Source organism: Tachyglossus aculeatus, chromosome 12 (assembly GCF_015852505.1).
Source record: "Tachyglossus aculeatus isolate mTacAcu1 chromosome 12, mTacAcu1.pri, whole genome shotgun sequence".
Classification (NCBI taxonomy): domain Eukaryota; kingdom Metazoa; phylum Chordata; class Mammalia; order Monotremata; family Tachyglossidae; genus Tachyglossus; species Tachyglossus aculeatus.
This window is the reverse complement of record NC_052077.1, coordinates 29,182,438-29,199,200: the sequence shown is the minus strand read 5'-3', so window position 1 is coordinate 29,199,200 and position 16,763 is coordinate 29,182,438.

The window sequence follows — 16,763 nt, the reverse complement described above, 5'->3', positions numbered from 1 at the left end:
TGAACTAAATGAAAAACTAATGTTAAGACTAAAGCTAGCCTAAACCAAAGTTATGGTTGAAGTTAAGTCAAGGAGGTTTCAGTTTGTTAAAGAGAACTGTAGACTAGTCCTGTTCCAGTTTCATTAGCTACAGTGATAGTAGCTACTAAGCCTTGAATACTAACTTTATAAATTCTACTAGCTGAACATCTCCTACTTACGTAAAAAGGATATTTTCTAAAAACTTGCCAAGTATCATTGTCCAAGTCCTATCAACACCAGTGATGGTCCTTGTCTTTCATTTTTATTGGTACTCTGCAACTCAAACTATATTTATAACTCCTGAGGTTTGAAATATTTGTGGCACCACTGATTAAAAACTAATTTAATGTGGAATGAGTGTCCCAAGTTCTGTCACAGTCAAATACCATTTGGACTCAGAAAATTCCACAAATGACTTTTCATTTATCTTAAGTCATGAATAGATTTGAAAATGTATGCATTACCTATACATACACTGAGAAGCAGCATAGCTCGGTGGAAAGAGCCCGGGCTTGGGAGTCAGAGGTCTTGGGTTCTAATCCCGCCTCTGCCACTTATCGGCTGTGTAACTTTGGGCAAGTCACTTAACTTTGCTTTGCCTCAGTTACCTCATCGGTAAAATGGGAATGAAGAATGTGAGCCCCATGTGGGACAACCGGATTACCTTTTACCACCTCCCCTCCAGTGCTTAGAACAGTGCTTGGCACATAGTAAGCACTTAACAATTACCATTATTAGTAGTAGTATTATTATCAATGAATTTGTACATATTGCACTGCCCCATCTTTTAACAGGGATAATAGTGAAATACAGTAATTTGGCCAAAAATAAGCTGTGGTTGAAGATCCTAATGGTTTTAACTATCAATATATTAAGCACTCCTTAACCAAATGCAATTTTTATATATATTGGCTATATTTTATGGGAGAAACACCATAGTAGAGTTGATTAAATTACGTGACAGATCCATGCAGCTGCATATCACAGCCCCTTCCCTAGGTGACCTTATGGGCCCCGTAACTGAGTAAGACTGTTATACCATCGAATAGTATTAGTAATAGCAGTGTCCATTGAGTTTAGGAAATCTGCATAGGATTTTACTTAGCTCTTTATTGCCATCTGGAGTCACAGGCAGCAAATCTACAGCCATTTGATACCAAAAAACTCCAGTCATAAGATAATAAGAATAGCAATAATTATGTTTTTTATTAAACACTTTGTGTCAAGCACTGTTCTAAGTGCTGGGGTAGTAGCAAAGTAATCCAGTTGTCCCACGTGGGGTGCACAGTCTTAATCCCCATTTTCCAGATGATGGAACGGAGGCACAGAGAAGGTAAGTGGCTTGCCCCAGGTGACACAAGATCGCTGGTTCATTCATCTCATCACCTGTTACCTTATTATTTATCATTCTCTCAGGTTTCTGCACCTTTTTCAAACGCAATTATTCCTCAGTGCTCTACGACTAGCTCTTGCTACTTGCTACATTACATTTGCAGACTTTCATGAGCAGATGTGACTGGATAAAGAGGAGAAATATTAGAGGTACTGAAAGTAGCCATAAGAACAAGATTGATAGTGAACAATTAGAGTGTGGAGAAATTGTGCCACTGCCTCAGCCAATTGCTATGTTAATTTTACAGCACTGAATCTAGCAACCATTTGAAGTGTCTAGATTCCCTTTCAGACCCTAGGAGAGAAAAAGAATGTCTATGGACAAGGTTAATGATTTCCAGCTTTTATGTCCTCTCTGTATGGAGCTAACATTCTTGGACTCTCAATTTTTTTTATTTAACTCCTCGATCCTACTCACGGGTCTTATTTCTTTTCCCTGAAAGCCTGATAAAATGTGTCGCCAAGATGGCATCCATTTCCAATGAAACAAATGGCAACGTTTTATCTATCCTTCAATAGGTCACATGAATTGGGCTTATTACGGACATCAAATCTGATTCAAGAAATATCATCAGTCCATTTAGGAGTCAAACTCCCCACTTCAAAATTTTCCCTCAGAGCCAGTCTGCCATTATTAAATGTTTGGTGCAAAACAACTCTTGGCTGGGCAGGAATGTAAAAAGCTAGCTTTAGTAAGCCAAACGGAGTGCTTAAAGATGAAAGAAAAGAATTTCTTTCCAAACTGTGGAGTGTGGTTGAAGATTTTGGCGGGGAAACAGGCAGTCAGATCAATCTGGCAAGTAGCCAGCAGGTATGGAAGAACTCTTTCTGGAGAAAAGCTTGAATAACCTGAAAGTCAGTAGGAAGGTTTGAAAATAGCTGCAGCTGCCAGTCAATATTTTAAGCTCCTTGAGGATAGGAACCTTGGCTTTTATTTCTAATGAAATTTCTCAAGTCCTTACAACAGAGTGCTGCATGTACACTTTTGAGGTGTTCAGTAAATAATATTGATGAACATAGGATGTTCATAACAGGCTCTGCAACAGTGTAGAATACACACACACATTTTCATTCAGATAAATGACTAGTTGCATCATTTTTCAAAGCAAAGGACAACTCTATGCTCTTTCCATCCAGCTGCCTGACTTTTAGCTCTTCCTCCCTAACTCCATCTTTGGCTAGGAATAGGACCTTCAAGAATCTCTGAAATCCACTATATCAATTTTGTCACTTTTTTTTGAAAATGGCATTCATTAACTGCAACTTCCGGGAACTGCCTTTATTCCAGAGGTAAATGTTAATTTTGGTTTTAATGGCAAGTTAGCAATATAGTGCACAGTAGATAGGGATCACGCTGACTGATTTGATATTAATTTAACTCACAGCTCCATGGTTCCATCACTTCACTAAGCCAACCCACCTTGTGTGTCTAATTGCATAATAGATGTGATGGGGTCCACTTTAATGGGGACACTGTTTTCTCTAGCTGATTTTAGTCATTGTTTTTAGAATAATACCTAGCAGGAGAGCTTGAGAAGGGGAAATTAGATAGTGGGTGTTTTGCTTTATATTTATCAATATAAATACATTTAATTCTAACTTATTTGGAATTAGAAATAGCCTTGCACGTGGCAGGAAAAATGCCAACAAAGGATAATGACAAATGGTGATATTTCTGTGTGGGAAGGTTTCTAGAGTAATTGCCACAAAGGTCAATATTACCTTTTGAGATGATTTAATCCTTTGATTTATTTAATAAATAAAGAGCAGACTACGCTTTAGGGAAATATGTTTGGAAAAAAAAAATCACCAATTATAATGCCTTTTAGTGGCTTTTCTCAGCCATACCACATTTATTATATAAAGCCATCACTTTATCTCCTGCTCTTTAAAATTAGTAAAATTAACTGTTCAGCACCAATTTGACAAGTACTCACATGGAACCACCTAGAACATATTCTAGAAACATCCCATCAGATCGGTTGTTTGTTTCTGGATGATATTTATTCAGTGTTTACTATGTGCCAGACACTGTACTAAATCCTGGAGATTAGAAACAAGATAATCTGGTTAGACACAGTCTATGTCCCACTCAGGGCTCACAGCCTTAATCCCCATTCACTGGAAAGAGTGCAGGCTTTGGAGTGAGACATCATGGGTTCAAGTCCCGGCTCTGCCAATTGACAGCTGTGTGACTTTGGGCAAGTCACTTAACTTCTCTGGGCCTCCGTTCCCTCATCTGTAAAATGGGGATTAAGACTGTGAGCCCCACGTGGGACAACCTGATCACCTTGTATCCCCCCCCAGTGCTTAGAACAGTGCTTTACACATAGTAAGCGCTTAACAAATATCATTATTATTTTACAGTTGAGACAAATGAGGCACAGAAAAGTTAAGTGACTTGCCCAAAGACACATAGCAGACAAGTGGCAAAGCGAGGATTAGAACCCAGGTCCTCTGACTCCATACCTGTGCTCTTTCCAGAAGGCCACACTGCTTCTCGTAAATGATTTGAGTAAAAGATCCCCTGTTCTTCCACTTCTTCCCGTTATCCACTTCTTTCCTCCACTCCTTTCCTCTTCCTTCTGTGTCATCCTGCTTTGTTCCCTTTATTCATCCTCCCTCCCATCCCCACAGCACATATGTATGTATCTGTAATTTATTTATTCATTTATGTATAAATGATCCCATTCCCACAGCACATATGTATGTATCTGTAATTTATTTATTCATATATGTATATTATGTCTGTCTCCCCCTCTATACTGTAAGCTCGTTGTGAGCAGGGAATGTGTCAGTTTGTTGTTGTATTGAACTCTCCCAAGCAGCTAGTAAGTAAGTGAGCACACAGTAAGTGCTCAAGGTCTTCCTGAAATTCCACCTCCTCCAGGAAGAATTCCCTAGTTCACCTTTCTTCTTAGAGTCATATCCCCCAACCTACTACTTCAGCATTTACCAACTCACATACCTGCAGCATTTGGTCATATTGTGCTTTCCCCAGTGCTTAGTACAGTGTTTCGTATATGGTATGTGAATGTTGATGCTAACCTTCTCACTGTACCTCGATTTTGTCTATCTCAACACCGGCCTCTCGCCGAATTGCTCAATTAATACTATTGATTGATTGACTGATTTCCATCACTGAAACCAGGTCACAGGTGGAGACCTCTAGTAATGATGCAGATAAATGATTTAGAGGTTCACACTCTCTTTTGGGTGATTCAGGGAAACGATGAAAGGAATATGTTAACTTGAATGTCTCCCAATGTGAGAGCCATAGAAGCTCTTGACAGAATTTCCTGTGTTATGAATGACTCTTAATGACACTGAAAAACGCTGTCCTTTCCATCAGCCCCCCAAAGTAGAAAATACTGACTAGTCTAAACAAGGCTTCTGTTTACCCGTTATGCCCAGTGCTAATTTAGATGAGATAAGTACTGAGCTCACTGTATTTTCATGACAATTGAGATAAGCTTATTAATTGTTTTATGTTCTAATTAGCATTGGACTTGTTTGCATGATGTAAAAAAGATGAAAGATAAGTCTTTTTAATTTAGTTTGCTCTCTTGTCACTGACCAAAGACACTGAAGGTAGGAAAAAAAAGATTCATTCTACTCCTGTGACTGCCAAGGAAAATGGGCAAGCCATTAAATATCTCCATTAGACTTTTGAGGCACTTCATAAACAAACTGGGCCTGATGTTCCTGAAACTCCTTCAACTGCTATGGATTTGCTTCTATCTCCATTCGGTTTGAACACATGCAAGATTTAGCATTGACAATATAGACAATAAAACCTGAAGGGGAAATCTTCCCAATCTCAGGAAGCACAATGAGGGCCCAGTAGGTTTTCTGAAAGGCTCTAGAGATGATTCTACTGTCTGATCCTAGTTGTCACTGTTGGCATCAACAATAAATATTTACCCATTCATTGGTGCATTGGATTCAGCACTTGGAACGTCAACAATATTACCAGATGGACACTAATCCAACTATAACTGTTCAGAATGATTCCCACATCAAAAATGCTTCCCAAATGTAATGAGTGTGCGTTTTAGCACCTGAAAGTTAAAGATAAAATATCTGAACTCTTGCAATCTCAAGAGTGTTTTGCTTTGTAATTTCTTCAGGGACATTGACATTCTAATGCTGGTAGTAGCTAGTCCTCCAGATGGATATTTCCCAATTTTTTCCATACTCCTTCAGTAGTAGTGATAGTCATAATACTAATGATGATGATAATAATAATTATTAGTTGTACTATTATTTTGGTATTTGTTAAACCCTTTCTACTGTGGAAGTAAAAGAGCAGCCATTGTGAGACTGAACTCCATCTTAGATCCGCTGATTCTGTGAATTGACCTGTTCATTTCAAATTCCTTAGCCTCACCACATAGCTGTTCACCATTGGGATATTCTGAGCCTCAGCTGCTGACCTCAGCTATTGGTTGAGATAAGAAAAAGAAAAAGATATCCAGTGCCTGAAGACTTGTTCATGTGTATAAAAGCTCCCTGCCTGCTTCTTCCAGCAGGGGAAGGCATACTGACAAGGTTCAGTCCACGTCTCTTCACTCCTCAAAAACCTCCAGTGGTTGAATCTGTACCCCTTAAGCACTTGCTGTTCATCCCACATCCCTGCAGAATTTACTACATATTTTTCTATCCTACTATTTCTGTTAACCGTAATTTATTTTAATGTTTGTCTTCGCCTCTAGATTGTGAGCTCCTGGGCAGGGGATCAGGCCTACCAACTCTATTGTTTTGTACTCTTTCAAGTATTTAGTGCAGTGCTCTGCACACAGTAAAAGCTCAATTGATTGATTTAAGCACTGGATGAATTTCCTTTTCATCAGTATCCAATTGGTTTCTCTCTGTAGGTAAGTAAAAACCAGGCCTATCTTTAGAATGCTAATGTTTTTATAAAAGTGAAGAGTCTTAGAAAGTGCAGTCAACAAGCTCTGAATTGATTTAAGGGATGGAAGATTTTTGCTTCGGAAATGTTGCCTGCCACTTCCCGGTTCTCCACTTCCCCTTCCTGCAGTATTGCTGGAATACTGCAGCTCCCAGCTATCTGGCTTACTTAATCTCCGAGTTCACCATTCTACCTTTTAAAAGAGCTTGACTGTAAGCTCATTATGGGCAGGGAACGTGTCTGCTAATTCTGTTGTATTTGACTCTCCCGAGCACTTAGTAAGCACTCATTAAATACTTTTGATTGATTAAATGCTATTTGGCCCTGGCTAACCCAGCCTGTAGACTGCTGTCTTTGCCAAAGCCAACAGCAAATCTTCAATTATGTAATGTAATTTTGGGGAGTCGTTGTAAATTGTAAACATTGTAAATCTGAACATTGTAAGTTAGAACCAGTTTCCTCATAAGGACAATATTATAAATTAGGGGAATGTTTCCTGAACCTAACTTGGAAATCCTATTTTTACAAAATTACCCAGCATTCTGCAATTCTGAACTCAATTATATATATATATATATATATATATATAGTATAGTATAGTATATACATACTATATAGTATGTATATATAGTATGTGTGTGTATGTATATATATATATATATATATATATATATATATATATACATACTATAGCTAATCAATGCATTCCTATTCAGTCAGATTCCAGTTTAGAGAAGTCAACTTCATTGACAGCAAAATAGAATGTCCCAGCACAATGACTGGTCACCTGATAACTGTCGTGGTTGAATTCAATCAATCAATCAATCATATTTATTGAGCACTTACTGTGTGCAGAGCACTGTACTAAGCACTTGAGAAGTACAAGTTGGCAACATATAGAGACAGTCCCTACCCAACAGTGGGCTCACAATCTAAAAGAGTCTAAAAGTTGAGTATGAACTCCAACTCTTCCAGGAAGAGAAGCTCTGGTTCCACTCTGGACTAGATCCAAATCAAAAGAACCTTCTCCAAACCATTGTCTCCTAGAATAAGCCCAAACTCTGGGAACAGCAAATGTTCTGGAAACTTTTATTTGATCCATAGAATAACCAAATGGCCACATTGTCAGCTGGGACCCTTCCCCATGATTCAGTGGGTGTCCCACATTCTCCAGCCTACCCTTCTAATATGGAAAAGGAAGATCTTGTCCTGTTTGACAGGGTAAGACATGTCTTAGCGGAAAACTCGTGGGACTGTGATTCAGGAGACCTGATTCTAATCCCAGCTCTGCCAGTTGCCTGATGGATGTGCGACTTTGGGCAAGTCACTTAATCTCTCTGGCTCTCAGTGTCTTTGTCTGTGAATGGAGGATAATATACCTCCTCCTTTCATCTCTTAGGCTGGGTGATCCACGTGGGATATAGTTCGGATTTGCTCTGATATGATTATGTTGTATCAATCAATCAATCCATCATTTTTATTGAGTGTTTACTGGGTGCAGAGCATTCTACAGAGCACTTGGGAGAGTACAGTATAATAACATAACAGATACGTTTCGTGCCCACAACAAGCTTACAGTCTAGAAGAGAAGGTAGACATTAATGTGAGTAAATGTTATGGATATGTACATAAGTGCTGTGGGGCTGGGAGGAGGGATGAATAAAGGGAGCAAGTCAGAGTGACACAGAAGGGAGTGGAAGAAACAGAAAAGAGAGCTTAGTCAGAGGGCTTAGTATCCCTCGTTTTGCTCGGCAAAATGCTTGTCACAGAGTAAGTGCGGAATAAATTATATGCAACATACTGCTTGATAACAATGTTTCATTCACAAGTAAATTAAAAGTGTTCAGGTATTCTCTCTTCAACTGACATCTCCGCTATTTCAACCAAGGCCATTGAAGGACACTACTGCGTGAGACTATTATTATTTCAATACAGAGCAACATTTTGATGATTAATTACTCTAGGACACTTTCATCTCTTCTGGTCACCATGTTCGTTACGTGACTAATATGTTCACAGAAGTTAACGTGCAAATGTAGATGAGAATAAAGAGGTGTTTCCCGAGAGAAAGGAAAATTACTGAGTGAACTTTCTGAAGCAGCAATGGTTTTTGTATATGCTTTCTGGATAAGATGAGGAATACCTCAATTCAGAGGTTCATTTGTACTGGAAATGAGCACAAAACTTCGCAAGTGGTGAAAAATGGTTGCCTAATCATGGAATTGGAATGAGGCCATTTCTTTAATGGAAAATTCTCTCCAGGATTGATTTCCCTTTTATTGGAGAAATCCAATTGGTTTCTCCCCGTAGGTAAGTAAAAATCAGACCTATCATTAGAGTGCTGATGCTTTTATGAAAGTGAAGACTCTTTGAAAGTGAAGGAATCAACAAGCTCTGAGTTGATTTTGGTAAGCAATTCTCTTTTTTATGGCATTTGTTAAGCACTTACTATGCGCCAGGCACTGTACTAAGTGCTGGGGTAGATACAACATCATCAGCTTGAACATAGTCCCTGTCTCTGTCTCCCGTGGGGCTCACAGTCTCAATCCCCATTTTACAGATGAGATTAACAGAGAAGTTAAGTGACTTTCCCAAGGTCACACAGCAGACAAGTGTGGGGCTTGGGATTTGAACCCGGGTCCTCTGACTCCCAGGTGTCTAGCTTTCCACTAGACCACGGTGTATCTTATAATTCTCAGAGAGACTGCCAGTGCTTCCGTTATTCAATTCAAGAGCCCAGAACTGTTGATTTCTGGGCTCCAACCTAGCTGTAAATCAGAGGAGCAGAGATTTTCTGGGGGATATTTGTTGTGTGCTTCTACTATGTACAAGGCACTTTACTATGTACTGGGGTAGATGCAAGCTAATCAGGTTGGACACGGTCCTTGTCCCATATGGGGCTCGCAGTCTTACTCCCTGTTTTACAGATTAGGTAACTGAGGCACAGAGAAGTTAAGTGACTTGCCCATGGTCACACAGCAGACAAACGGCAGAGCCAGGATTAAAATCCAGGCCCTCTGACTCCCAAGCCTATGCTCTTTCCATTAAACAAGTTGTTTCTCATTATGTTCTTCTATGTGGGCTACCATTCTAACATGTGATGCTATCATATAGAATGGGAGGGAGTGGCAAATTTTCCCCTACCTTATGGCAGCCATATGTCTGAAGATGACCTTTCCAAGGATTTGATGGCTCTTCAAAACATTTCCTGTTTTCAGCTAGTAATAATAATAATAACAATAATGATGGCATTTATTAAGTGCTTACTATATGCGAAGCACTGTTCTAAGCGCTGGGGATGTTACAGGGTGATCAGGTTGTCCCACGGGGGGCTCACAGTCTTCATCCCCATTTTACAGATGAGGGAACTGAGGCCCAGAGAAGTTAAGTGACTTGCCCAAAGTCACACAGCTGACAATTGAACCCATGACCTCTGACTCCAAAGCCTGGGCTCTTTTTCACTGAGCTACAATGGTGTTTACGATCCTGATTTCTTCTTATTGACTGCTTCTTGGGCATCGATTATCACTTATCACCTCCCTCATTAAAAGAGTGTCAGAAATCTGGTACTATTACTATAAGACACACGGCCTAGTGGATAATAATAATAATGATGGCATTTATTAAGCACTGACTATGGGCAAAGCACCATTCTAAGCGCTGGGGAGGTTACAAGGTGATCAGGTTGTCCCACGGGGGGCTCACAGTCTTAATCCCCATTTTCCAGGTGAGGCAACTGAGGCCCAGAGAAGTTAAATGACTTGCCCAAAGTCACAAAGCTGACAAGTGGCAGAGCCTGGATTTGAACCCATGACCTCTGACTCCAAAGCCCGGGCTCTTTCCACTGAGCCACGCTGCTTCTCAGGGATAGAGCATGTGCCCGGTAGTCAGAAGGTCATGGGTTCTAATCCTGACTCTGCCATTTGTATGCTGTGACACCTTGGGCAAGTCACTTCACTTCTCTGTGCCTCAGTTACCTCAGCAGTAAAATGGGGATTGGGACTACAAGCCCCACATGGGAGAGGAACTCTGTCCAACCTGAATTACTTGTATATACCCCAGTGCTTATAACAGTGCTCGGCACATAGTAAGCACTTAACAAATAATGATGATGATAATGGTATTTGTTAAGTGCTTACTATGTGCCAAGCACTGTTCTAAGCGCTGAGGTAGATACAAGGTAATTAGGTTGTCCCACGTGAGGCTCACAGTCCTAAACCCCATTTTACAGATGAGATAACTGAGGCACAGAGAAGTGGCTTGCCCAAGGTCACATAGCAGGCAAGTGGCAGGGCGAGGATTAGAACCCACGTCCTCGGACTCCCAAGCCTGTGCTCTTTCCATTCATTCATTCAATCATATTTATTGAGCGCTTACTGTGTGCAGAACACTGTACTAAGCACTTGAGAAGTACAAGTTGGCAACATAAATACAGGTTGGCAACATAAGTACAAGTTGTTGAGCCATGCTACTACTATTATTATTATTATTATTATTATTATTATTATTATTATTATTATTATAACAACAAAACCCTGCAAATGATCTTCTCCCTCCTTGGCGATTGTCACAGATGCGATCAAGGGAGTCAATACGTTTTGAGCAGGGGAGCCCTAAGACCCCACATCCCTGATGGTCATCTTTTCATCCCTTCCACATGGAGCTAGGGAAGGGAGAGGAGGAGGGACTGGCTGGCTGATGCTGGAAAAGGTTAGTGAAAGGAAATAGATATATAGGAGGGAGCAGGGGAATCGTAATCTCTAAGAGAAGAAGAAAAATCTAACCCACTGGCTGTCTACTCCTTAGCCAAATAACTAGAACTTGGAAATAATTCATGGATTCAGGATATTCCCATCTCTGTTGCTCGGGGGCAGATGGAGGAAGCTGGGTGCCCAGATGAGATGCCAACAGTGAATGTTGACAGCATAGTTTATGTCTGGCCTGTGGGCAAGAGTGATTCTGAGAGAGATCTTGGATCTGACAGGCATAGAAATAAGGGAATAATAAAAACGAGTTCTCTAAGAGGAAGAGTGTCAGCGAGATGTTGGAATGCCGACTTCATAGTCATTGTTCAGTAAAACTAAACGGGGAAACCTGTCATTGCTTGCCATGTATTTGAGAAGCAGCTTGGCTCAGTGGAAAGAGCCCGGGCTTTGGAGTCAGAGGTCATAGGTTCAAATCCTGGCTCTACCAACTGTCAGCTGTGTGACTTTAGGCGAGTCACTTCACTTCTCTGGGCCTCAGTTACCTCATCTGTAAAATGGAGATTAAGACTGTGAGCCCCCCGTGGGAAAACCTGATCACCTTGTAACCCCCTAGTGCTTAGAACTGTGCTTTGCACATAGTAAGTGCTTAATAAATATTAGTATTATGTATTAATCTTCAAATCCTGGTTTCACCATTTGTTTGCTGTGTGATTTTAGGCAAGTCACTGTACCCCAGTTTCCCCATCTGTAAAATGGGGATCGGATCTCCCTCCTACTTAGAGTATGAGCTCCCTATAGGACAGGGACTGTGTTCAACCTGACTGTTCTACCCTAGTGCTTAGCACATAGTAAGCACTTAAAAAGTACCATTAAAAAAAAGCAAAGGCCATTCAAGAGGGAGAGAAAGATAGGTTGTTTCGCAAGATTTACTCACCCAAATTGAAACTGCACACCCAAAGGTAGATTATAAAACCTTCCCACCATGTGACCCTGTTAAGGGCTGCAAAACACATGTGCACCTCTACTTTAAAGCTTTTGCTCATTAGAAGGATGGAAGCATAAATCCCCAAAGTAGGTCTCTGGCCTACTTTACCAGTTATTGGTTAATTTGGGACAGAAAAAACTTGCCATACCTCAAAGTAAAGCAAGGGAAAATTTCCCAGCAGAGACAACTCCCTTTCCAGCTTTTGACCAGCCTGGATTTGGAGGGTTCTGAGTAAAGTAGACTTTACCCAAAAGACTAACTGTAATCCAGCCCACCAGCAGAGCGGAAGAGAAAGTGGGCTAAATAATAACTGACCGATAAGGACTGTATTGGCTGTATATTCTGAGTGGTACCTAATGTACTGTGTATACTCATCAAACAGTCAGTGGCATTTATTGAGTGCTTGCCATGTGCAAAGCACTATACTACGTGCTTGGTAGAGGACAATGCGACAGAATTAGTGGACACATTCCCCACTCATAATGAGCTTTTAGTCCAGAGGAGAGAGATATTAAAATAAATAAATGATTCATATGCAATTTAAAAGTTTGTACCTTCATATCTTCTTGCCTTCAAAGTTGTCTCTCCCCTTAAAAGCTGGTAAAATGGAACTTCTCAGTAGATAGCAGGGTTTAAACAGTGTTTCATTAAGCTAACTGGGTTTCCTTTAATCAGAGAGAAAGAAGACTTCTCAACTGGCAACAGAGTCTGAGTCAGTTGGAATTTCAAAGGATGCTAAGAGGTTAGATAAATTAATATGATGGAAGAGGGACAAAGGAGAGATAAGGAGTAATTGAGTCAGCTAGGTGGAAGGAAAGACTTGGCAGCAGAGAGTATGAATCAGTCAATCTATCGGTGGTATTTACTGAATGTTAACTGTGCGCAGAGCACTGTACTAAGATGGCAGACACAATCTCTAAAATAATAATAATGATGGCATTTATTAAGCACTTACCATGTGCAAAGCACTCTTCTAAGCTCTATCCGTGAGGAGCTTATGGTCTAGTGAGAGGAGCTTATAGATGAGAGTCCTGGATTTATCTAGTTTTGACCTCTATAAACTAGTAACTACTTTGATATTTTCAATAAGAGTGGAAGCTTCTTTGGGGCAGGGAATACATCACTTCTGTACTTCCCAGTCAATCGTACGGTGCGCTGCACTAAGTGGACACTCAATGAATGCTACTACTATTGTGAAGGAATAAACGTCTGTAAAGCTTTTTAAAGAGGATAAAACAAGAACTTCTATTTGTGTCTCCTTCTATACCCAGGGAGAACAGCAATAAGGGATTTCAAAACAATCTTAAGTGGAATGAAGTTTCAATAAATGATTTTGATCTAAATTGAAATCCATAAATTTGATTGGCATTTAATTTTACTTATCGCCTCAGATTTTGCCCACTGGATAGGCAGTAATCAATTTTAAACTTCCCCTCCAATTTTCGATATTTGAATAAAAAGTTCATAAATGAGAAAAAACTAGAGTGATTAGTGTGTCCCATATTTCTACAGCTGTTGCAGTTTCACCCTCTTACAGAGAGTAAAAATGAAAATATATACATAATCTTGGTTCCCAATACTTTTCTGGATTTTCAGACCCCAAATCCCAGAATCACATACCTCGCATCTGTTTTACTATCCCTAAGATTAAATCATCAAATGCCAGATTCTCTGATGATTGCTTTAGAGGTTTATTATCAAAAAAAACCATTGAGACAGCTATGGACATACCTTATTAAGTACACAGAGCAATTTAATTTAACCCATCACATATCAATTAGGCAAACAGGTATTCCCAGGTTCAAATTCTAACAGCAGATAAATGAATCTTAACGTTCAAGTTAGATTTCACCTGAAATTATGAAACAAGGTTATGTATGCTTCAATTTCTTTTATTTAGTAGTGTGCACAAAGAGTTCAGTGCACTTGGCTGTCAGACTGCAGGGATGATTCATCTGGTTAAATTATTCATCTATTCTGAGTTTTTAGAATTTTCATTGCACTGCTCAGCAAAGTTGACTCATCAGGTGCTACATTGTATCATAACTATGCAATACCCGTAAGCCATGGTGACTTTGTGCAGGTTTAATTAAGCATCCTACAGCATCTTGATAACAATAGAGCAGTTGGTTGGAGAATGGACGGCAAAACAAAGTCTCACGTGCCCACTTCATTTATGAAAATGATTGGGTAGAAAGCTGCTGCCACCGTGTGCTGTAATTTTATTTATTTATATTGATGTCTGTTTCCTTGTATTGATGTCTGTCTCCCTGATTCTAGAATGTGAGCTCGTTGTGGGCAGGGATTGTCTCTCTTTATTCCCGTACAAAGTGCTTATTACAATAAGCACTCTGTACACAGTAAGTGCTCAATAAGTAATAATAATAATGATAACGATGGCATTTATAATAATGATAATAATAATGATGATGGCATTTAGTAGTGCTTACTATGTGCAAAGCACTGTTTTAAGCACTGGGGAGATTACAAGGTGATCAGGTTGTCCCACAGGGGGATCACAGTCTTAATTCCCATTTTACAAATGAGTTAACTGAGGCCCAGAGAAGTGAAGTGACTTATCCTCCCTTCAAGGCCCTACTGAGAGCTCACCTCCTCCAGGAGGCCTTCCCAGACTGAGCCCCTTCCTTCCTCTCCCCCTCGTCCCCCTCTTCAACCCCCACATCTTACCTCCTTCCCTTCCCCACAGCACCTGTATATATGTATATATGTTTGTACATATTTATTACTCCATTTATTTATTTATTTATTTATTTATTTTACTTGTACCTATCTATTCTATTTATTTTATTTTGTTAGTATGTTCGGTTTTGTTCTCTGTCTCCCCCTTCTAGACTGTGAGCCCACTGTTGGGTAGGGACTGTCTCTATATGTTGCCAGCTTGTACTTCCCAAACACTTAGTACAGTGCTCTGCACACAGTAAGCGCTCAATAAATGCGATTGATTGATTGATTGATTGATTGCCCGAAGTCACACAGCTGACAAGTGGCAGAGCTGGGATTTGAACCCATGACCTCTGACGCCAAAGCCCGGGCTCTTTCCACTGAGCCACACTGCTTCTCTAACTACGACTGAATGAATAAATGAATGGATGAGCTCTCACCATGTGGGAGGCATTTATCCCTAAGGAAAGTGGCATTGTATGCATAGTGATTTGGGCATTTTAAACCTTGTTACAATGGAAAGTTATCACTCTCTCATCAGCCGTCATGGCTATGAACGAAATATGGGAAAGTTGTCTTGTATATAGGTTTTATTTTTCTTTTCTCTAGACTGTAAGCTCTTATAGGCAGGGAACAACACATCTATGAATTCTGTTACATTGTCCTCTCCCAAGAGCTTAGAACACTGCTCTGTGCACAGTAAGTGACCAAAAAACACCACTGATTGAATGATTTTCCTTTTCTGAACTCGAGTATGAAGCAAAGACAGAATGGATCACTGACTTTTCAAAACTACCTCTGCTTTAATAATAATAATAATAATAATAATAGCATTTATTAAGCACTTACTATGTGCAAAGTACTGTTCTAAGCACTGGGGAGGTTACAAGGTGATCAGGTTGTCCCACGGGGGCTCACAGTTTTAATCCCCATTTTACAGATGAGGTAACTGAGGCACAGAGAAGTTAAGTGACTTGCCCAAAGTCACACAGCTGACAAGTGGCGGAGAGGGGATTTGAACCCATGACCTCTGACTCCAAAGCCCGGGCTCTTTCCACTGAGCCACGCTGCTTCTCACTGCTTTCTTGGCAGTAATTTATTTCAATAACTATCCTAACTAGAAGAGCTGAATCATTGCTCAAGAGCATTATTTCTTTGGAAAAATGAAATGTGTAATGGTTGTGCCCAATGCAGTTAATGGGGGAAGGAATTGTAGATCTCGATGCTCTGCAAAGCTTTCGAAAGTAGCTCTGAATGTTTCCGCAAGTCATTTTTCGTTTCTTTCTTCACCTGAAGATGTGGAAAGTCCCTTTTGATGGAAGCTCCTTAGTGCATAGAGAGGCTCTGCAGCTTTGGCTCATTCTGACCAGGGGCCAGAAATGGTTCTAATGAATATCAAATCACCGTCCAGCTGGAGTTTCAAGAATCGCTGGTCAGATATATCAAGTGTCATTATGAAGCTTTTGAATGTGCCAGACTGAATGACAGTGGACATAGGGCAATCATCTTCTTGTGATTCATTGTCTGTGTGCCTTAGCTCCTTTTCTTTTCATCCCCCACTTTTACGTTTCACAAATCCCTCTTCTATATTGCAAGTCGGAAAAAATAACCGGATCAGCAGCACTTAATTGGGGTACGCGCATTCAAATAGAAAAAGATGATGTGTTCTACTGCTTGTGGAACCTCTTGCAGATGAATTATCCCAGAAGACTATACCCCAATAGAGCATTAATGAGAAGATACAAGAAACAAATCTAGTGGAGGATTTGCATAGCTTATCAAATTATAAGAAAAGAAAACAGTGCCCTTCTATTACTAAACATAATCGTTGCTAAAATTTCCTCTTTAATAATAATAATGATGGCATTTATTAAGCACTTACTATGTGCAAAGCACTGTTCTAAGCGCTGGAGAAGTTACAAGGTGATCAGGTTGTCCCACCGGGGGCTCAGCCTTAATCCCCATTTTACAGATGAGGTAACTGAGGCACAGAGAAGTGAAGTGACTTGCCCAAAGTCACACAGCTGACAGTTGGCGGAGCAGGAATTTGAACCCCTGACCTCTG